General features: G+C 38.8%; 1 protein-coding gene across 6 annotated transcripts in view; it reads right to left on the reverse strand.

The window, feature by feature from the left end:
• Window positions 1-24,988, reverse strand: part of dab1a (DAB adaptor protein 1a) — a 368,477-nt gene that overhangs the window by 92,347 nt on the left and 251,142 nt on the right. Inside the window, exon 1 of one of the 6 annotated variants that reach the window (XM_028443730.1) lies at window positions 2,339-2,560. The exons of 4 other annotated variants lie outside the window; for them this stretch is intronic. The gene's annotated coding sequence lies outside the window, so the exon portion shown is untranslated. Of the gene's footprint in view, window positions 1-2,338; window positions 2,561-24,988 lie in introns of those variants that run through there. One more of the 6 variants, XM_028443736.1, reaches the window with a different exon arrangement.

Genomic DNA, 24,988 nt, shown 5'->3' on the forward strand with positions numbered 1-24,988 from the left:
TCTCCATTTAATAGCGACTGGGTGCAATTTTAAACACTTGAGGGTCGTTGTTTCTTGGGAAAAACGGGGATTTCTTTTTTCTTCTTTTACTCCTTGTGTGAATAGGAGGCCCCTGTATGCCACAGGCGAGAACAGATGAATTGAGAGGCTTTAATTTACCGCAGACGGAATAGAACAGAGTCCATTTAATTCTGCCAGCAGAGGCCATGTCGGCAAAATGCTGACAATATTCTTTATCTGGTCCAAACACACTGAAAAAGTGTGAGTCACTCCAATTACAGGCATTATCTGCAGCACTGTTCCACCAAATGGATGGAGAGAGAGTGGGTATGAAGAGAAAAGCGAGATGAACAAAGTGGAGAGAAAGTGTGGGGTGAGGAAACATAGAGTGGGTGAGAAAGATAATGAGTAAAGGGGCGAAAGGGGAATGAAAAAGGCCTAAGAAAAAAAAAAATCTGAAGAAAATAATGGAGTGTTAGCCACAATGGCTAACCCTGGGGATGTCCCCATCTGTTCCTAGATGCTAGCTTTTTCTTATTTGTTTCTTGAATGCAACCATTGCAGGCGAAACAGCGACTGGTTTACTGGAAGATATGAGCAGAAAATAAAAAATCCTGTTCCGGCGAAGCACTTCAGACAGTGCTAATGCTCCAGACCCTAGACTGTAAAAAAGATGGATGGGACATCCTTGTGAGGAAGTGAAGCTTTTTTTTTTTAGCGCTCCCCCTGCTGACTGGCTGCAGTATAGGTCATAAACCCCGCCTCCTCAATGATAACGGATGGAATGTGGGTCAAACTGTGAAGTTAAAATACACGTCACATAATTATTTTCCAAACCTAAACTCTGCTATGATCATTAGTTATTATCATCCTACACTGTGTTCAAGTGCTAATTTATCTGTGAAGTTTGTTTTTAAGTTATTTGAGGTTGAAAAAGAGAATTTGACATCATATTTGACAATGATTGACAGCCTCGGATCTTGCGTAGCTCTCTTTGTGAACAGCATAAGCAGTTACGCCGTGAAGGAAAGCCGAGACTCCATTTAACTTTTCCATTCAGTTTTTTCCTCTTTTTTGAGCTACTAGTACTAGCACTAACCTCTATGATCTCAACAAGCCGTTGGTAGAATTTCAAGTGGGAAACATACTTAAGTTTGTGGCATAGCTGGGCTGCGTAAGTCATCAGGGCAGTACGCTAAATGGGCAGGGCGTGTTACCAGGGCTCCTCCCGCCGGACCCTACTGCGCAGACTCTGGCTCCAAATGATGTCAAATTTGCAAGATGGCAGCACCCCTAAGCGCCGTATTTTGGCTTCAAGAACGTTGAGTGGGAACAGCTACAGTGTGTGCCCACTGCTCCAGAATTTCTCAGCAGATTTAAGACGTTAAAGCTACAATTCTTGGAAAAAAGAATAAATTCAATTCTTTAACTTTATTCAGACAATGTCCCAGTCCCTTACAGCCAAAAACCAGTGGCATGTAAAGGCATCACAGAGCAGTGTAGTAGCGCTTTGACCTGGAATTAGCATGCGCGCAAAATTTGGCAGCCAAGTCAGTTGTGGACGTGGCTTAGTGCGTCTGGATTTTGACAGCATTGCAATACCGAGCCAGAAAAGACACACAGAGTGGGAGAGCAAAGGGAAAGAGATGGAACAAGCAGCAAATTGGATGTTCAGAACTGGGACGCTGCCAACACAAGCAAGTGTGAGTGATGTGAAGACTGTGTGCACTTGTCGAGTGAAACTTCATATGAGGATGCTGCCATTGAGGACCTAATGCCCAGAAATCATATACTGCTACAGGAAAGTATGCTAGTTTAAAAGTAAAAGGATAGAAAAAAGAGAAAGTAGGTGAAGGAGGAAAGTGTGCTGAGTCTCTCCCTTGCCTTTCTCTAGCCTCCCACTTTCTCACGGTAATTGTGTTCTGTCCATCAGGCTCCGCAAAAGATTAGTGGCTGCACTCATTCAGCTCTCCTGCCATTTCAATAATGAATCACCAACTCTACAATTTACACCTAATTTTCCTTGTGCTTGAGCTCCGTCTGTCCTCCTCAAACAGACGCAGACAGTATTACTTTGAATTCTGACACCACCTTGTATTTGTTGACGAATAACTCTCTGTGTACAAAAGGTTACCCCGTGCTACATGTCATATGCTTCAGTCGTAAATCAAAGTTTCTTTGAACTGCATTGGCTTCACACAATCAAACAGTGATTTAGAAACACCAATGGTTAAACGCACCCAAAAAGGTCACACACAAGCTAAAGGGAAAAGTAAATGTCAATAAATGTGTACTCCATCCGGAAAAAAGTCACACACAGAGAGGAATAAAACCCTACCTGTTGACACGCTGTGATGATAAAGTACAGCGTCCTCAGTCAACTCCTACTCAATGTTTCAACCGACTCCAGGCAAACCAACACAGTCGCGAAAAAAATGGAGTGCAACAAACTAGAACTGAAGAAAGATGAAGCAGCTGAAGTCAGGGGGGAAGGTGGAAGACAGAGTGAGCGGCAGTGAAAAGAAAAGGCCTGTGAAAACCTGAGCTGACGGGTTGAAGGTCAGTCTCACACCCAAACCATATCACCGCACTTTGTCCGACACTCAGCTGTAAATGACGAGCCAAGGCACTCCAACAATTATTAAGCATTTTCAGTGATCTATAACACAGCAAAGCAGCGCTTTTGGACTCATTGTCAATCAATGACTAACGATGAAGTGTTGAGCTTTCACCATTTACTGAACAGGATTGAAAATATACTTACTGTATATTCCCAGTAATAAAAAAAAAAAATGCTTTTTTTTTTTTTAAACTGCCACTCACTCAAAATGCTGCTTTGGGGATTATTAGCACTCTTTTGTTGGATTATTGGGTTGTCTCTGAGAGACTAAGGATGTTGGCATGTAAACGTGTACCTGTGTATGTAGGGGTGGGCGATATGGGAAAAATATCATATCACGAGTTTTTCTTTGTAAATCACGATTTTTTTCATTCAAATCATTTAGACCATATTAAAGTTATTTACCAATAAAACAAACCAAATCACCTACTTAAAATCATCACCCTAAACAGAAAAAAGGAATAAAAGATCATTTAGGACAAGGTAATTATCTTTTTTTTTTTTAAAGTGTATGTAAGCACTTCATCAAACTGGTTCCTCGTACAATAAACATCAAACAAAAAGCTGACAAGTTATTTTAGTCACACACTAGCATTAGCATTAGCAACACTTGCTACGTAACAAGGCAGCATATCAGTCTAGTGATTTCTATTTGTTATTGAGGTAACACACTCGTATTAATAAAATCCTACTTTAAGCAGTGTTTGAACGCCTCATTTCACACAGTTTAGACAATAATATCCTTTACATGATAAAACGTTACTGCTTTGGTTACATTAGGCCTGAGTGATATGGACCAATATTCATATCTCTTTATTTTTCCTCAAAATGGCAATAGGTGATATAAACTCAATTTATTTATTTCTTTCAATAGTTTTACAAGAAAAACAATAATTGGTCAAAATCAGTGGAGAAAAATGCCACAAAGACCCTTTTAATAATCACGAGCAGCTCAATATCAACATTTTGTGTCACTTTTGACTTTTTCCTTCATTAAGGCTGAAATGTGATTAAATTATGTAGTGTTGCTTTTTTCAGGGCAGCTCTGAGTTGCTGAAAGTAGTTTTTAAAGTAAGTCACATTCAGGACACTGTCTCTTTAAGAATATGGAAACAGCCCCGTTAGCTACAGCAACAGATCTCTGCTACAGCGCAGCGACACAGAGTTAGTTATAGAAGATAAACTCATGCAGTGTTTCCTCAAACATATTTCAGTGCTTCAACACTCAGAACTGATAAAGTTTTACAGGACAGACAGACATCTGTACTGAACCTCTGACAGTCGCTAACACGGAGGTTTGTCCGTGCACTGGGGGGGTGGGAGCGGAGCGTACTTCTGCCCCGTTTATGCATTTAATAATCTGTAATGTCTGTAATGGAGCTGTTCACACTGAATGGCAAATTCACTATAGGTTTAGTGGAATTAAAATGTGTGCAAACGTCACTTCACGTGCTAATAAGGAGCACAAAGCCCAGGGAATCAGGAGTGCAGTGCCGCTGCACTTTCCAATGCACCCTCAATCCATTTAGCTCATTTCTTCCTAATGAAAATGTATAGCAGGCAGATCTCCCAGGGGGAGCAAAAATATAGGAGGAAATGCAAATAAATTTATGCAGGGGGAACAATGCGATTCATGAAATCTGGAACTGTTTGCGGTGATTTAGTACCAGAATATAGCACAACGGAAAAGCAGGTGCAAACACAGAGATCATTGCTGCAGTAAACGTGGACAGAAAACACTCCAGTCGTGTGTGTGTGTGTGTGTGAGTGAGAGAGAGAGAGAGAAAAAAAGCTGGAAGTGATCAGCCATGCGCATGCACCAATTCGTCACTTATCCACGCAAATTTCTCCACTGCGGGATGAATAAAGAATATTTATCTATTTATCTGCTGTAATTCATCCATTTTTAAAATTTGTTTCCTCTACTAACACCTATAATTCTGCTGCTTCACATTTTTATTTTCGCTTCCGCGCACTCATGTTCACCCTCCATGTTCAACACAACACGTACAAAACGCTCATTTAAAGCTAGGGTTGGCAATTTTCTCCAGATACACTTTTTAAGTTTTTGGTTGAAATTGTCATTATGTTTTGACAGAAATTAAGATCTTATGTGCTCTGAAAATGGAACGAAGAAAATCCATCATCTGTAGCAGCTGTAAACCTGTAATAACTTCGACCAATGGAAAAAAACCGAACTGTTTTTTTTAACCAATCACGTCTTCCTGTCTCCCTGCTCGTTGTCAATCCCTCGCATGCACGAGCTCACACTGAAAGCGCGTCACAGCTGGTCACATTTTTTAACATGATGGTAAAGTTTATTGTTTACTTACTGCTGAATGAGACATGATACAACAACGTTTCTACACAATACAAGCGATGAGCTGAGCTCCTCTTCTGCAGCAGCTGTGCGCGTGCACGTGAGCGAGACGGAGCACAGAAGGGAGGGGCGAGGGAGGTAAAGGCAGAGCCATCAGGGAGGCTACATTCAAAATCATGCTAGTTTTTGAAAATCCCCTACCCTTTAAATAAAGGCAGTCTGCACCAGTTCTAAACCTAGCTGGGTTTCCTTTACAGATTTTTGCAAAATAAAGACAATATTTCTAATCATTTTAAATTATAATGCTAAGAAATGTTCCGGTCTTCCCTTCTGTCATGTTTTCTCGGAAAACAGTGGTCATGTGACCACTGTTTTCCATCACGTGACGTGTGTTTGCCGAAAAAGTGTTTCCATGGCGCTTTTGCGATACATTTCAATATCAAAACGTCTGAAATACCTTCTCATTAAAGCGTCAAAACTTTTTAGCAATATTTGAGTGCTTTTTCAAAATGTTTCCATTACCAGTTTTTATTGTGCTGTTTAGATTTTGCACATTTCGAGGGGTAATGGAAACCCAGCTAATGAAGTGTATGCTGGACGTTGCTTATGCGCTCATCTGACGTCAGCAAAGGCAGCGCAGCTCACTGTTATCTTTGTTTAGGACAAATATATGATCTTATATGTGAGCGCGTGTGTGTGTATGCGTGTGCAGAGTGAATGAGGGAAAATTGAAAAGTGAGTCTATTGAAGGTTTTAAGCTTTTTTTTATTCCTTACATGAACCTATCTGCTAAAGATTACATCACTGTATGTAAAATGAGTCACAGCTTAACTACTTTTCAGACCCACTTTATCCTGTTCAGAGTCTTGGGGGTCTGTCGGCGCCAATCTCCGGCTCTCATTGGGCGGGGTGGGGGTACATCCTGAACAGGGCGCCAGTCCATCACAGGGCAACACAGACAAACAGACAACCACTCACTCTCATTCACTCCTATGGGCAATTTAGAGACTCCAATCAACCTTACAGTCATGTTTTTGGATTGTGGGAGGAAGCCGGAGCACCCGGAGGAAACCCACGCAGCACAGGGAGAACATGCAAACTCCACACAGAAAGGACCCAGGTGTCCACCCCAGGGCTTGAACCCAGGACCTTCTTGCTGTTATTTTGTTGCTTTTTATACATTGTTTGTAGTTTAATGTTTATTTTCTATGTTGCTACTGCATGCTCTGCATGGACTGGTTATTGTCCAAATGTTTGTTGTTCAATGCTTTAAACAAAACTTGATGTTCTGCAGTGTTCTTCTCATCTGTCTCACGGTGTGCATGTCTCAGTAGTTTTAACTAATAATTTAGTATACAAATGATGTTTTAAGATGATATCAAACGTACTAAGTAATGCAATATTAACAACATTGTGTTATGGATAAGTCAATCAGTCGATAAGGAAACAGTGTGGTCTGTAAGGAAAATAGTAGGGTAGCAACATCCCTATGAGAGACATGAACTATATGTACACTTCTCACCAGTTTGTTGTTGGAACTTACTCTTTGCCACAATGTGTCTACAAGTAGTGAATAAAAAGTGTGTTAATTACTTTTTAACCATTGTTTATATCAGTAGTTCTCAAATGTTTTCTGTTGTTCCCCCCAATGAAGAATAAAACCTCTTCAGGCCCCCCATCAAAATAACATTGGTTAAAAAAAGAAAAAAAAAATCCTTTCTTAAAATCGGTAAAAATTGGGAGAATTTTTCAAAACTCATTATAATATCTAACAGTGGAAAATACAACACTGCCTATAGAACTAACAACAGCTGGATTAACCTTGATGTAGAGACAAAACAAGCTGCAAACTTGTGTGTCCAAAAGAGACATTCCCGAGTGGTGACACTATGGATGAAAAGGGAAAAAAACTTCCAAACACCTTCGAAAGGGGAACTATTCTTGCACTGGAGGATGCTAACAACGTCTGGCAGGGAACAAGGCCAACATGAACAACGATAGAGAGGAGGAGGAAAAAAAAAAAAAAAAGACAACACTGACTACAGATGAGAATACACACAAAAAAAAGGACTGTTCAGAACAACTCAAGAATGTTTGACCAGAGAGACATTTAAACCCATGTAAATTTGCGATGGTAAAACTGGGGACGGGACCCAGATAAGCAAACTGCTTCTCTCGTCTCCTTTTTCGGCATGTATAAAAAAAAAAAAGTGAATGTAACCATGTCGGAAATAAACTGAATAAATAAATAAATAAATAAAATAAATAAATAAGATAACATATGCATATGTTCATTTCTGTTGTCATTTTGTGTATTTTTTGTATAGATATTTAGTTTTGCGTATTTTGACTCATTTTCATATTTATGTTGTCGTTTGGTGTATTTTTCTGTAATGTATGTTTTTTGGATTCATTTTTTTGTGTTTTTGGAGCCTTTTTGTATATGATGAGAGAGAGATTTTTGGTCATGTTGTTGATGTAAAGTGTTTGTTGATGATTTGAATTGAATGTTTAAATGTTCTTATTGATTTTAAACAATTGAATGTTTTATCATGTAAAACACATTGAGTTGCCTTGTGTATGAAATGCGCTATACAAATAAATTTGCCTTGCCTTATATTTTTGTGCATTTCTGTTGTCGTTTTGTGTACTTTTTGTAAAAATATTGTTTAGTTTTCTGTTTTGTTTTACTCATTTAGTATATTTTTATTATAAATACCTTGTGTCATGAGGGTGTGTTTTGAAATGTGTGTGTGTGGGTTCGCTCGCACATACACGCACGTGCATCAGGAAAAATATATATATATATATCTATCTATTAGATAGATGGATATATTCTACATTGTGGAGTTTTTGTGTTTGTAAATGTTTTGGGCAGAGATGACTGTAATTTTGATTCTCTACACGTCTTGTGAATGTAGTAAAATCAACAATAAAGCTGACTGACTTTTGACTTTTATTACTTTAGTAAAGAGATTTCACTGTGAATAAAACAAACCAAATATTATAACTGTGAGCCAGTGAATGTGACTGTTAACTCAGGTTTTTTAAAGGTTCCAGCAAACTAGCACTTCCCTCTGCACTTTAATACAGGGCTTCCCTATCACACTAACACGGGACCTGCCAGCGATTCACATAGATTGAATCCTCCTGCTCACTTACATTTTTATACTTAAAACAAAACGGTTCATCTCTACTTTAGTGGTGATAATACTCAGTAAATGTGCACCCACTCAGAATATGGTAGCCTGATAATAAGAAGAGGAACACCGGTAAAAAGTTTGTTTTTTTTAACCAAAATCGAAACAGGTATTTGAGTTTCCTCTTGATGCTGAATAAACAAAAAAGTGACTTCTCTTCCACTTAGTGCTGCAGTCTGCTGGATAAAATCCCAGAGAATGCAGCAGGCCTGGAGTCCATTGTATCTAGTTCAGCATGCAGTCTGTCAGACCATCAGCCCACATGGCTGGTAAGCATGAAAACTCATGGTGCTGAGCTGCTGCAGGTGTTCCACAGGGCTTTCTGATTACCTCACACCATGTGTGAAACCATCAGCAAATGCTCCGTTACAAAAAAGACGCAGTCAGCGTACCACCCCAAAACTACAACTTCATGCCATGGAATAACATCTACAAGTTTGTGATTTGACACAATTTGCTCATAGCGATAAAAAAAAAAAAAACACACACACACACATTGACATCTTCTTCACCTAACCTATTTAAAGACTGCACATGTTATAAGGGGAAATAGATGAAAACAAACCATGTTCTGCGGTGCCTCCCCTGTGTATGTGAATGTGTGTGTTATGTCTTAAATGGGTCCCGCTCAACAATGTGTGAATGCTAAAGTCTTTTCTTTCTCATTTTTTTCTATCAGATCTTTCAACACGCTTTTAATAACAAACCTGCACTTTGATTCCACATCTGCTGTTCTGTCTGTCAGTCTGCTGCCTCCTACAACGCCCAGGTACACAGTAGTACTCCATCATTCACATGTTCTCAACACGCCAGTGCAGAGTGTGACTGATAACTTGGCAAACAATACATCCAACCTTTCTGCAGAATCTAAAGATGATATTCGTACAGTCAACCCTGTCTTCGTTTTAAACAATAAGCAATGTGTAGAACTGCAGCTCGACTATCCTCTCCAGGAGTGATTCAGTGATTCATGGTTGCTCCGAGGAAACAAGAAAATGTCAGCAACATGGTGATGGATTTCCATGTCTGACTGAGCAGCGTACACACATAAACCAAACAGATTTTCACACAACCACTTTTGTGAACTACTAAACACAAATAAGTCTAATTTTGATATATATTTTTCATGTTATTTTAACTCTTCAAAATTATATGCATCAAAATTATTGAAAAAAAAAAAAAGAAAAAAAGCACATTAAACGTTCAAATAACTTCAATAGTCTTTTTTACTGCTGAAGAAATATAATTAAAAAATATTGCGTTTCACAAATTGGGATGAATGAATAGTGACATTAGTTATTATGTTAATATTTATTTCACACAACGTGTTACATTTTTAGCTTTTATCCTTCCATACAAGTGTTAAGTCTGACCATAAACAAATCAGTGGCTCTCTGTGGCTTTATGACAGTAAGACGTGTTCTTTTTACTTGGTCTATTATTCCTTATATGGAGTGGTTAGCGTTAGCACTTAGCTCAGTCAGTGTGTCGGTGTGTTAGCTGAGCATAGTTAGCTTTAGTTGAGTGTCCAGTTCATAATCGTTGCTACAGGTTCATCTCTGTCCCCGTGTTTGTGGAACTTTGGTAGGATCTGATGGAGGAACTTGAATCGGTTCCCTTTGTTGGATGGTTATCTGGTTTTAACCAAGTAGCGGTCTGTGTTGTATCGCAGCATAGTAGCTTCTGGTAGCCGTGACGCACACACACACACAGACGGCGGTGTGTGCGGGGGGCGGTGGCGGTGCAAATCGTCCAGAGCTTCCATAAACAACGTTCCACTCCAGAGACTAAGTTGTAGACAACAAACAGGGGCAGTTTTGGCCCGTGGAACGTGTTTTTTTTTGGGCATTCTTGGCTAAATTGAGGGACAAATGGCCCGTGGCCCTCGCTAATTTCCAACATGGGAATTCATTGTTTATATCGTGGGATGACATATTCTTACCGGTGAGAATGCTTTTGACGATAAATCATAAATGATAAAATATCGCACATTCCTAGTAGGAGGTCAGAAAATCCTGAGATCCGAGTTGTTTGGAACTCAGCATTGGATCTCATTTCATCATGTGATATTTCTGGTGTGCTATGTTAAAGGGGACATATCATGCTAAATCCACTTTTTTAGCCCTTAAATGCATTTTGTTGTATATTTAGAGTGCTCAGAAGTACAGAAAAAATCAAATTAGTCTCTTCAGGTGCTCCGTAGATATCTTTATATTCTGTTTTGCTCATATTTTTCAATCTGTTTCGATTTTTCTATTCTCTATTACGTTTTTTGAACTATTACATCACAGTATTTGCAGCGGTACTGCCAAATTAGTACATCAACTCCAGGTCCAACACTTCGAGCAATCCGCCATTTTTATTTCTCGCTTTTATTTTGTAGTCCAAGCTCAAGGATGCCGAAGTTACGAGAGGATAAGTCAAAATGTTGGGTTGTTGGATGTAGTAACCCACACGCTTCATTACAACGTCTCCCAGCATCAGAACCTTTTCGAAGTGTCTGGTTGAGTTTTATTTTTCACAGAAATGTACCCACATCTGTGGGTAAGGTCATTTTTGTGTGCGCGCAGCACAAGCAGGATGACTGCTTCTGCAACCTCCGCCAGTATAAAGAAGGATTTGCTGAAAGACTTTGTCTGATTGAGGGTTCAATTCCTTCTATCTTTGGAGACGACGAACAGAGCACTTCGGTAAGCTGTAAATAACGCTAAAAAGTGTGATGATAAGACGTCCCTGTCATTGTTTTGTTAGCATTAGCAGTTGCACCGTCTTCAGACTTCATATGTTAGCGCTGTGTGCTCGTTTTAGATCCTTGATGATATGGCCTACGTGATTTAATTTAAGTCTAAAGTTTTCATTAGTCATTTCATTTTGCCGTTTTTGTCTTTGAAAAGACTGTATTAAAATGCATTTCGTGACGTTAGCTTGGCGCTAGCGTTAGCTCGGTGCTTGTGTTTGCTCACTTGTTAGGGTTCTGCATGTTCATCATCTTCATTTTCATCTCGCTCCACCGGGTCATATTCTGGCTGGAACATGTAAGGCTGGATGGACAAGTATTCCGTTGTTGACATTTTGTAAATAACCTCTGAATAAAAAGTTTATGCGCCGCTACATAGCCGTATCTCTTCTATCAAACTACAAAAATGGCCGAGCAGGGTGGAGTTGAACCGAGTGTCACCTGAAGAGGGGGCGGGGTATGGAGTGTCTCATTTGCATTTAAAGAGACCGCACCAAAACGAGTTGCTCTCAGAAGCACATCAGAAAAGGGGTAGAAAAGGGGTCTGGGGAGCTATAATAATGAGGAATTCAGACCCAAGCATTGCAGTTCTGCTTTATATAGACCACAACTGTATGATTTATATCTAAAAAGGAAGGATTTAAAACCATGATATGTCCCCTTTAAGATTATCGGAACACACAATACGATCAAAACTGTTCAATGCCTGACTTTTTTATCCCAATGTGTGGGGTTTGTAACAGATAAAACATCTCTTTAGATATAAAAAATAAATCCTTGTGTGTGTACCCCACTTAAGCCCACCAGCAGAACCATAACTTAGTCGGTGATGGATTTGCTACATCTTTGAAATAGACAGGGACACAGGAAAGTAGAGCTGGAGACTTGCCGCAGCAGAGACTGAGGTTTAATGAGGGATGCAATCATCAATTATTCAAAACACTTAATCATGATTTCGTACTGTGCTGCTGTTACACAAACACATGCGTGTGCTTCCAAACACACACACACACACACAGACACATGAAAGCATAGCGCAGTCTTCTCAAACTGTGCCTTTGAAGGCTAACACAGAGATGGATGAATGGATCTATGGAAAGAAAAAATAATATACAGTTGACAGTTCTTACAATACATTTCTCGGCGTCTGGGCATTTTATCTCGACATAGTAAACATGACATATTCCAGGAGCCAACCCAAATGCCATCAACACTTTTGCACTTGAGCAATCACCCAACAGATTCCCTCCCTCCTGCTGTGTGTGAAAGAAAAAAATGTTATTTTCTTCTCGTCTTCTGCCAAAACATGATTGTTCAAATGGCTGGTCTATTTTATGATGATGCAATTTATTCACTGGGCTGCAAAGGAACCCTTCAAAAACTTGACACCATGTATTTTTAACAGATACAGTTATCATCAATCTCTAAACAATGCACCCTGTATTCCGAGACAAAGTGACCTTTTAACTATAAAGCAGATTCAGATTCACATTCAGAAAACTTTATTTGTCCCCGAGGGGCAATTTTGTTTCAGTTACATCCTGACCAAGAAACATGAAAGACAATACAATACAACAGCACGTGGCTCAGGTTGTAGTGGGTCGTCTTCTGATCGAGAGGTTAGGGGTTCGATCCCAGTACCTGACTATGTGTCGAAGTGTCCTTGAGCAAGACACTGAACCCTAAGTTGCTTCCAGTGGTTGACTAGTGCCTTGCATGGCAGTCCTGTCCCACTGGTGTGTGAATGTGAGAGTGATTGGGTGAATGAGCTGATATAAGTAAAGCGCTTTGAGACTGCTTCAGTGTGGTGATAAAGCGCTATATAAAATCAAGTCCATTTACCATTTACCATTTACGTTAGCAAAAGGGATGGTTCTTAGGATGGGTAATTCCCAGGTCCGCCACAGGATGGCGCTGCCCTTACGGCTCGCCTCCTGCCACAATCTGCTGGGAAGGAGGAGGGGTTGAAGAGAGGTGAAAAAAAAGGTTGTGTTTGCAAATGTAGGAGTGAAAGTGTTTGTTTGGTTGAGATAAGCCTGGTTTGCTTAGACTCAGCTGCAGACTGTTCATAGTTCTCCATTGCCGATGACGTGGGCCGGCGTTGCCGTAGAGTTGACCTCGGGAGTTCGTTAGCCGAGCCAGCCCAGGTGTTCATAAAAGTGAGGGAGGTGAAGCCTGGTGATTATACTATCTATAGGGACTGAATGTCTTCTTTAATATAAGGTGTTAATATTCCCATTCATCACAAAGGCAATGCTGACATAAAACAAGAGTTCTGCAGCTTAGAATTACGAGTTGCTGTGATGCTAAAAGTAGGGGCTCTAATTTTCCATTTCAAAATTTCAACAATTCCATGTTAGGGTTTACCCAACTCTGTGTCGCTTTTCACTTTTATCGTCTTTCTCTATTTTGATCACTTTACTGGCTATTCAACTTCCAAAATTGTGCCAAACATGCTAAATAGAAAAAGTGTTAATAGAGTCAACTAATGTAATAAATTTTACATTTTATATGCTTTAAATGATTTACAAAAACAGGGGAGTTATGCCGCCACAATGCTAGATCCTTAGTCACCCATTTTATGGAGAAATACCTTGGAAATTTGTGATATGGTCCCAAAACATTAATTTGAAACCTTTAATGGCCGCCAAATAGCGAATCACCCTCAAGTGTCGCACAAAATCCTGCGCAGCAGTGTGATTGGAGGTGCAATGCTTCTGTCATGGCATGGTACCAGGTGAATAGGGTGGTAACACTTTATTTGAAGTTTTTTTACATAGAGCTGACATTACGCTGTCATTATATGCCATTACCATGAATAAGGCGTTATTAAGACTGTAATTAAACTGCCATTAAGTGTTGTTTGCTAAATTATGACACCTTTCGCTAAATTATGAGACTTTTAGAGCTTTGTTGGCATTTTCTGGGTTAGGTGGAGGAATCTAGTGGGGTTAGGTAGGGTTAGGATTAGTGGTGCAACGGATCTCTCTCCACGGTTCGACATGCACGTGGTCCACGGATTGGTTGACGGAAGAGAAAAAAATACACTTACCTGTTTAAAGGATGAAGGTGTCTTATATTGCACTTTGTTTTTATATGATTCAAAATTGTATTTCAGTTGAATGTTGTTTGTATTTAATGAGCAGAAAAATGTTCTACAAAATAAAAGGATAGCAAAGTTATTTGTCTGGTCTTTTTCTTTTTTTCTGCTGATCCAAAAAATGATCCGATCCATGACTCAAAATCGTGATACGATCCGAACCGTGACTTTTTTGATTCGTTGCACCACTAGTAAGGGTTACGGTTAGCTGTTTTGGGAAGGCTACCAGTGATCTCTGAAGGATGGGGCAGAGCACTGAACTCTCAGAATACCATGATGAACGAACTCAAAAGTAAGCAAGATGCTACTCTGGAGCGTTTGCGTGGTATCGAATCGATTTTGGAAAGGATGGCGAGGAAGTCATGGCCAATTGTGACCAGAGACCTAAAAGCTGCTGAAAGAGCTCTAGCTTGAACAAAAACTATTCGTGATCACCCTTTGGCCTCCCTCCCACACGCCGCCCAAGGTTGTGTCTCAACTCACCATGAATGTTTACAAATCTGACGCTGCATCCTCCTCCTCCTCCTCTCCTATTCATCTCCCCTTTTTGCCATCGGGACTCTCGTCTTCTGAATCAGGCCTATCAAGGCCACAATAACATCTGACTGTTTTAGAACAAGAGCAAAGGTTTTATTTTGTCTACATCTACGCCGGACTTCTACCCGCCCCCTCCCCTCCAGTTCAGGAAAGTGTGAGAAGCGCCTAGTGGCTGCACGCTGCTCCCCCAGCAAACGGATATCCTCTCCCCTTCTTCGCCTAGCCCCCGTCCCCTACACCCCACCCCCGAACCCACGACCACATGCCCACGTACTATGTTTCATGACTGTGACTATGTGTTATCTAGTCATGTCATAAAAATGACAGCATAATGTCAGCCTTTATGTATTAAACTTCAAGTAAAGTGTTATGGGGTCACGATAAGTTGAACTGCTTCTACATCACAACACAATAAAAACTCACTTCAGTTAAAGCTCTGCATTCATTTTCAACCACAGAAAAAAATGATCACGAGCTGAACCGTTACACTTAGCGGGAGATACTGAATGGGATAATGGGCAGAAATGGACATATTTGTCTGTCACACATTCTAGACATTCCATCATACATTTTCCAGTGAAAAAGCAAATGTGTGGTATTGTCCCAAAACATGCATGAGAGGCATTTTGATGTCATGTTGGGACCTAATTTTAACTAAAGAAGGAGAGAAAATAAAATGGGTCAGATTGCGTTTTCATTGCTTCTTAAACAAAACGTTCACAGTAGATACCAGTCCAAAACTGTACTAATAAAAATAGGTTAATGTAAATAAGTTTTTTTCAATTACAGTTTGACAGCTGAGTTCTGCCAGTCTGAATTCTACTTTAAGAAGAATTTGAAAAAGTAGGTCTAGCATCCATTTGATGGACTTAGAGCTCTATGTTAAAAAGAGAGAGTCTCTCTCGTGAATGACAATCGTAGTCAAAGAAGTTGTGTGACCTAATTCATGCCCATTAGTGAAGCCTTGTAGTTGTGCAGCTGTTTGATGTCCTTTTTGGTGTGTATTTAATTAGCAGCCTGATAGTGAAGGACAGGCAGGAAACACAGAGCACAGGCAAGAGGGTTTAACGTGATCCCTTTGAAATTTCAAACATGGAGATGGCAGACATGCTGCAAAGGTCCCACCAAGTAAGTGGATTTAATAAAGAGCTGCTGATCTCTTATGTTTTATTAGGGGTATTCCTCCACTCATTTTCACAGGGTATCATGTTGTAGTCATGGTTTTACGGCATTGCATTGAACGAGTGGTTCCCTAATTTGTCTTACGTACCACCAAAGCTTTCCTGTGAAATGTTACTTATCCCGATATTATAAACTTCCTCATTTTTGACATGATATTGTAATAAATGTTTTCCTGACATGTGGACCATTTGAGAATGTTGACCATTACATTTTTTCATTGAGTTGTATCAAAATTAGGAATGTAACGATTCACTGAACTCCCGATACGATTCAATTCACGATACTGGGTTCACGATACGATTCTCTCACAATTTACTTTACAAAATGGGACTGTAGAACAATGACTGAAAAATATTCCCTTATTTTTGGGGGGAAAAAAACTATAAAAAACTATACTCTTTTCCTTTTATTAAAGAATCCCTTGATAAACTATTCAAAACAATGCAATTTAACTAAATACAAATGAAGAAGAAGCCTATTAATTTAAATTATGGTTATATGGTAAACAATGCAAAACTGCATAATAGTTCTTTTTAAAAGTGCAACTGAAAATGTATTTTGTGCCTTAACAATTGGACTTAAAAAAAAAAAAAAAAACATTAATTTTACTGTATTTAGGTCAGATATTTGTTTGGACCAGCAGAGGGCGCTGGTAACCCAGTGGTCGGTTAGCATGCAGATATCTTGCAGTGAAGAAGAGATGCTATGCTAGCAGACAGAGCTAATAGAAAAACGTGACTTTTACAGATATTCACGTAATATTACAGATATTTTTTGGTGCCAAAGGGGTATGGAATCATTTATGAACATGTTTAAAAGTAGAAGGCAGCCAGAAAGAAAGTATTAGCAGATTCCGCCCACCGCCAACACTTCTGGATAAGTGCTGGTTAAAAAAAGTACTGCGATTCAATTTTCACAGTATCGATGTGAATCGTGATACCTATGAATCAATTTTTAACTGCCTTACGATTAATCCATAATCCAAATATTTAGTAAAGATGGAAGTAAAGAGGAAGATTTCTGCATTCCAAATATACTGTACCTTATTAGAAAAAAAGGCTTTATAAAAGGATAAGCAAAGTTTTCTTATTTATTAGAAATGTATCGATGAATGCGTCTCGGTACCCTTACAATCTGCCTAAGTACCACTAACAATAAAGGATAATATAACAATATTTAATAAGTAATTGTAAATACAATAAAAATATTCACTATTTATTTTAATTTTGAAAATGAGGCTTATTATGTTTAAAATCGTAAAACATGCTAAGGAGGAACTAAACAGATTTCCATGTGGTTCAGCAGATCAGAAGGGCAGTACAATAATTTCCTGTGATATTAAATATAAAGATAAACAAAACGTTATTACTTTGCTCAAACTTTGAACAGTGTCTTGCTTTTAGTCCTCATCTTTATTTAGTCCACAATAGGGCTGGACGATATAAACCAAAACTCATATCTAGATATTTTTTTCTCGAAATGGCGATAAATGATATAAATCATGATATTTTTAACTCAATAAAGTCTTGAGAAATAGAAATTTCAATATATCTCAATCTATTGCCCAGGCCTGCATGGTCTACAGCTTTATTTCTGTTTTGGTCCTGTGCTACTCTGGCATGGCACGGTTTACCCACCCTCATACCCTGAGTCAGCAAGAAATGGCTAGTACAGTTATAGGAATGATCATATAATCAGAAAAGGCAAACACTAAATAACAGTTAACAAAGGGGGAAAAGAGGACAAAACAGCAGACCATTTTTTTTATGATGAAAAAAAACTATTCTGATGCTCGCTAATAAGGTAAATAAACACAACCACAGTGCTAAATTGCTAATTATTTTACCCAAGTTCAACAATAAATTAAAAAAATTTGACATTTGACTTGAAAAGTAAAACAACAACTGAGAAGTGACATTTCATTGCTGTGACAAAGTACAATGCCTAATGATATGTTTTAACACCAATATCTGTTGGGGGCTTGTCCAAACACAAAAGAATCCAGCCCTCTTTTTTCAAAACAATAGTTTTTCATTCTTTTACACTTGCATCAGAATGCGAGGGCTGAAGCAATCAGATAATAGAAATGTATAAGTTCTTCTAAGGAAACTTCCGTCCCTCCTATCGAGGAGCAAAAGAAAGAGAAGGAGAAAGAAGGTGACATGAGGAACGCAAAGACGAGTCAAGGACGCTTTGGGCTAAACTTTGAACCGTGACATTCTTGAACCTCTTCAATTGCAAGCTGCTGGCCAGCCTGAGCTCACAGATCACTTGTACTAAGACATACAGCCAGGAAAACTAATGGATAAACTTTATCGATGGCTGCATATCCTGTCAGTCTGTGTGTGCTGCAGGGTGCAGCGGAGGATTCTCCACTTCTCTGTCCTCCAACCTGATAAGAGTTCAATCTCCCTTCTGCACCACTGGGATTAGAATTCCACAGGGTTAACAACTGAAGTATTCCTCTTGGATACGCCCCTTGTGGCCATTCATTCACAGCTAGCTGCCTGCTATTTCATTTAAGTCAGTCAGTCAGCCAAACGGAATGATGCTTTACTCTGTTATTTCTTTCATATTACCTTGAACTTTGACAAAATTGCACACCTTCGAGAGTAAGAGGCTACAGTTCCATTGGTTTGGCATAATGATCTGGACATTTTACACTATTTTACCAACAAGAGCTGAACTTAACTCTGCCAGAGTGAGCCAAGTGAGCTTGATCAGTAGTAGAACTCAATGACAACTAAAGTCATAAACAGAACAAGCCATTGTGTATGTAATTCATTTATCAGTGGGCTACACAATCTGCTTACACCCTAGGGCTAAGCGATACGGCCTTTTTTTTTTTATTTTTTTTTTTTAAATATCTCGATATTTTCAAGCTATATGACAATATATATATATTGATATTTTGCCCTAGCCTTGAGATGATACTCTGATGCATACAATCAAACCAGAATGGCATTACTCAATATATATTGATCATTTCTCTGTGATGTAATTGAGGTTTGCCCGAACTACGATAGCATAGCGTACCTGTTAGTTTCTTTTTTTCAGAGGCAAATCCTTAAAATAAGGTAAGTCAGTAAAAACCACATGCTAAATGTCACACAGGGACCTTTATTAACAGAGGTGTAGAGAACAAAATCAGTATTTAGAAAACAAATCACGTGCATTTGTGCACATTTTAAGAACAACTTCAGCTGACCAAAGTGCTGTACAGTTTTTTTTAATTATTATAAATAACTATCAATTAATTATTTATTATTACTGACAACTGTGAATTTATCAGATACTATTATCCAAAGTGGCATATAGAATTGAATATATTGAATATATAAACAGTTGGTACCACTACTAACACGCACGCACGCACACACATACACGCGCTGTAATGATGGACCTCTGAGGACTGTCCCTTTAAGGGCCTCATGGTAACGTAAGGTCAGAGTTGAGTCAGACCTGCCTTCTTTCTGATTTGTACTGAGCGCATGGACAGAGTTACTTTTCTGTTACCGTCTTGTCTGAAACGACATATAAGCAGTGTTTGAGCTTGACCCACAGAAACCTCCGGATCTCTACAGTGCAGACACTCACTCGCATACAGTGTTTTACTGAGCATGTCATATGGTAACCATCTCTTTATAGATATGGTAGGCCACAGCTTTCACTTGTTTTTTCATAGGGCATAGTGGCTGTGTGTGTGAGACATAGACACGGGAGAGGGAGAGGAGAAACAGTTGCAGACTTGCGGCCAATGGAAATAAATGTATTTCTATTTTAATGCAAAATGAACTATAACAATAAAAACAATGTTGTCCCATGTGATATCGTGCTTATAAATATATCGATATAAATTTAAATATTGATATATCGCCCAGCATTACTGCACCCCAGCCCCAAACACATCAGCATTCAAATGCTTCACACAAGTTTTTACTGTAACATGATTGCTTGCTTATTGCAAATAAAAAAGCCCCGTCAAATAATGTTAATGTTCTGCAGGGCAGAACACTTGTATTCGCTATGAACCACTTTACCACCGCATTAATTTCAAGCTTTTTGTACGTCATTTATAAGGGTGTCCCATTTCGACATTGATACCAGATATTGGCCCAATATCAGCAAAAAAGCAGGCACTGGATTGTATCAGCCTACATCTAAAAACCCTTAAATAATGTGTATTATTTTTTATTGGATTTATTGATGTTATTAAAAGGGTCTTCTAATTTGTTTTAATTTATTTTATTCGATTGTAGAACATTGTTATGTTAAATTTTAAAATGTCTGTAGCCTATTGTTAATAATAAATAGGTCAGTTTTTCACATACCTACTGTTGTTGACTAGGAATGTCACGGCATTGACGATATAGCGATACAGCGGTATTAAAATGACCTTGATATTGTCGTGATTATGTAACGGTATAAAATAATGAGCTTTTAATTTCCGATATGATACCGGTATTGCAGCCTTGCATATCGGCCGATACCGATATTGATCCAATATCAGCATGAATCATACATACTTTTTTTTTTCTTCAATAAAAAAATAATAATTACTTATTTTGTAGTGAGAAATGTTAGAAAAGGCTTGATCAAGTGATGTTACTCAAACAGAGAACAATAGTCAGCAACAGTAGGTATGAGAAAAACTGACCCATTTATTATTAACCCATTGGTTACATAAATTTTAACCTTCACCACAATATCTACAGTATTCTACAATTGAATAAAATAAATAAAAATTGAATTGAAAAAACAGAAATTCGGAAATTTGAATCCGATATCCGTTTTCAGGCTGATATCGGACTGATATCCGACATCAATATTGGATCAGGACACCCTTAGCTGTAATGGACATTTTCGGAAAAAACTACGAGTAACATAATGCATTGCGGCGTCGTCATAGGTTACAGGCGGTTGAGCCAATGGCGTGCAACAGTGCAAGGTCAGAGGGGAAAGGAAACATAGTGGCAGCAGCAGAGCGACGCAAAAGGAGGAGTTTGAAGAACTTGTGCATGATGCAGCTGCTACAAGTCAGAGGAGTGGAAACATTTTGGTTTCACCGCATCAACAAAACCACTGCAAGTGTACTGTGCACTGCTCGTCCGAAAATAGGAGCAACATGAGCAGCCACTTAACAACCCAGCCGGAATCCAGAAAAATTTAAGGATTGTGTCAAACAAGCAATCCAGTCTGGTCGAAAAACTCTAAAGGAAGCATTTACAACCATGGTCCCTCAGAACAGCTGAAGGGCTCAATAAATAACAAGAGACGTTGCGTAGTTACACCCGAATATTTGTTGTTGCTGTGGGATTAAACCGTCATGTGACAGGTTCGTTCTAAACTACTGATGATGTGTGGTTGCAATAGTCTCAAAATGAATGTAAATAGCGGTGTGTGTGTGTGTGTGTGTGTGTGTGAGAGAGATAACGCTTTATAATGTTCGTATTGTGAGTGGTTGAGTTTTAATGTATTGACTGTATTCCACTGTAATGTAGAAGATGCCCAACCAAGGACAAACATTGTAAACTAGCACTAGCTTTAAACTTTTATGTGCATCACATCAGCTGCACACTTATTGTGTATCAATGTTGAATTGCATTGTCCATGTTATATATAAATGTTGACAACAAGGATACTTCTAGTCCAAACCTCAGATATTGACACAGAAAAGGGAAGTTTGCACTACTTTGATTTATTTGGCTGTTTTTTTTTATTATTATCATTATTATTTTATTTATTGTTACTAGACTGTTTCTATACCTGTGTTTCCTTTAAAAGTGTTCCTGACTCGATTTGAATTTTTGCACTTTATCTAAAGAAACTGTATCTGTCAGTAGGCAGTATTCAGTTTCTAATGTCATCAATGTAAAAGTATGACAATAAATACAGTCAAAATGGTGAACAAATGTTTTTAATGGTCATCATTTTTGTTAGTTAGCATTGCTGTAAACTGTGTGCCTTCCTGTAAAACCATGAGCTTTTCTACAATCCCACAATAATTATCGTAGGATAATACCGCAATTATACCGAACCGTGAGATTTAGATATCGTCACATCCCTATTGTTGACTATTGCTCTATGCTTGAGTAATTTCACCTGATTAAGCCTTTTCTAAAAAATCCACACAACAAAATATGTGATTAAAGTACCGTATGTATATCGTATTGAATCAATATTGGTATCAGCCAATACTTTAGGCCGCAATATCGCTACTGGACGTGAAAAAGTCGTATCGTGACAACCTTTATTAATTTGCTTGTGTATGGGATGGCAATGTATTTTAAAATTTTACACTTTATATGAAATCTATTAAAAGTTCTTGAAGGTGAAGCTTTCAGGCAGCTCTCAGAATAGAGCCTTTTAGCACCCTACGGTCCATTGGTCTGCTGTTCTGTGTGAACTATTGGCATTCACCTCTCTGTGGGGCTTTGAGTCAATACAAACCTTTTAGAACTTAGAGGAGGCCGCGACTGTTTCAGACCGTGATTGCTACGAGATGTGTGTATGTGTGTGTGTGTGTGTACTTTACCAAGAGAGAAAAAGTGTGGGTTGTTAGAATAAAACTCACCAGCCATTTTTCTATCGACAAATATGATGCAAATGACGCTGGTTATTTCACATGCGGCAGCTACAATGTGACAGAGCGAAACTTCCATATTTGTGTGCGTATGTTTGTGTGTGTGTGCCTGGCAGTATCAGTGCGTATGTGCACTAGCAGGTAATGATGGTGTGCTTAAGCAGAGTCCCTCCACGTCAGGGCCCAGACTCTCAGTGCCATCTATCATTGTGCAGCTGCTAATGATACCAATACATAGAGCAGCACAGAGAGGCTGGGAGCCTGGGAGAGGCGTGAGGGAAGTAAAAAGGGAGACAGGGATGGTTGAAGAGTGACAGAGAAAACATGCTGGCAACAGTAATAACTCAGACATTGATAAATGATTCAGCTGCAATTAGAATGTGTATAACCTGGGTTCTACGTTGTGTTATATATAGATTAATGCCATGTTAATAAATCTAATCTGAATTTTGGTTTACAGGTGAAGGAGGAATGGAGGAAGGGAGATTTCTGAAGGAGAAGAGGGAATGAAATGTGCTGTGACAGGCTGAGGAGTGGAGGACTGTCTGTGTGACCAGAATAGGAAATCTGATTCTCCATTTACACACACACTCAACACTACTGCCCCACTGCCAAGCAACACAGCCGAGCTCAGGCTGGCTCTGTGCTGCATCTTTGTGGATTAATATCGCACCCAGTGCATGCTTCTTGTTCAATATGACCCCACTGCTCCAGAGGAATAAAACACCAGCCAGCACTTTTCCAGATTGTCTTTTATCTTCACAAATTCTTTCCGGTATACCCGTGATGAAAGCAAAACAAAAAGTCAAGGGGAAAAAAACCAATATGTATGAATGTTGTGTCAAGGCAAACAACCTCATAACTTTCAGAACGTAAGATGGATCAAGAAGATGAAGAATTCAGCTTTTAAGGGCCAGATTTGTTGATCTGTGTTTTCTGTCCACATTTACTGCAGCGATGATCTCTGCGTGTGTGTTTGCACCTCCTTCTCAGTTAAAATTATCACCGCAAACAGTTCCAGATTTCATGAAACGCATTGCTCTCCCTGCATAACTTTATTTGCATTTCCCCCTCCCATGTTTTTGCTCCCGCTGGGAGATCCGCCTACTATACATATTCATTAGAGGGAAACGCGCGAAATGGATTGAGGATGCATTGGGAAGCGCAGCTCACGTGCACTCCTGATTCCCTGCCCTTTGTACTCCTTATCAGCGCGTGGAGTGACATTAGAGGAAATGTTTAAATTCGAGTTAAAGGTGCTCCGTCAATAGAACTTAAAATTCCAAGTTTAAAACAAGTTAATGACCTTTAAGTGCTGTGCTAGTAGGGGTGTGCCACCAAGGGGACCTCACAATTCGATTTGATTATGATTCAGGGTGCTACGATTTGATTAATCCAAATTTTTTTACGATATTAAAGATTATCACAATTTTTTATGCATGTTTTTTTATCCACACTTTGTGGCTATTTCATACTTTAATTTATGTTATTTGTGTTGGTATCCATTCATTGAAGTAACCAAACAAATGTATCACTATTATCTTTAGTTATATCAAACTAAACTTAAATGAGCAGCATAAATCCCACAAGAAACTAAACATTTTGCTGTGCAAAATAAAAGTCATGAATCTTTATCGAATCGTCATGTGTGGAATTGCGATTAATCTAATAATTCATGTATTGGATCACTTCTCTGTGCTAGTGGGTTTTCTTTCTTTCTTTCCTCTCGAACTTCCAAAATATTTGGATCTGATTATTGGTAACTTGCCATGTTCTGTTTCTGTGTGTCTCCAACATCCGGGGTGCGGACCGGCACCGAGCCGCAAAGGAAGAAATGAGTTTTAAATATCTGAAATATTTAAATGTATCTTTCAGTGATTTTCTTTTGAAAAAGTACCACTCACATCTCCATCACTTGACTGAACTTGATTAGACACGATATACACGCACAATACATGAACACGCCCCAAGCAAGACCCACACGCACTTTATGCTGAGGAAACTTGACCCGGTATGATAATGGAACAAAAAAGGTTGGAGGCTACAGTTCTACACCATATACTTCATTCATGTATTTTTAAATCTATTTTATAAGAAATCCGTTTTTACCATTACAGGTGTGCGTTTTTAAATGGGGGCATATTCTACAAAGAATTTTATTTCCATTATTTGCCAGTAATTTTTTTTTTGCAATTACTAACAGCAATAAAAATAAATAAATAAATAAGACTTTCAAAATTTTAAAAATCAAACACATGGACAATAGATTAACAAATATAGAAAAAAAAAAACCTGAGTTGGGTTTAATAATCAAAATAAAATTTGCACGTTCCTCTATTTTTCAGTACATACAGTACTCTTTCAGTTAAGTGCTTATTTCTTGCTTCATTGTTAAATTCCAAAGACCCCCAGACTGCTGTCTGTGCTTCTTCCTGGACCAAGATGAAGGCCAGCGGGGTTTTTTTATGAGCCTATCAGATGCTTCTGCCAGTTTAGAATATGCTAATGAAATAAACAGAGCATTAAGATATGCAGCTGGAAGCACACACACATACAGGTACAAACCCGCTTTCTCTCACACACACACACAGAAAAAACTCACTTAAAATCTAAAGGTAGAACAGCCTTTGGGGAATGATACGCTGCATTTAATGAAGACACAGGTAACATGGGGGGTTGCGTCTTTTGTGGAATTGTGATGAAAGTGAT

Source organism: Gouania willdenowi, chromosome 4, assembly GCF_900634775.1.
Source record: "Gouania willdenowi chromosome 4, fGouWil2.1, whole genome shotgun sequence".
Taxonomy (NCBI): domain Eukaryota; kingdom Metazoa; phylum Chordata; class Actinopteri; order Blenniiformes; family Gobiesocidae; genus Gouania; species Gouania willdenowi.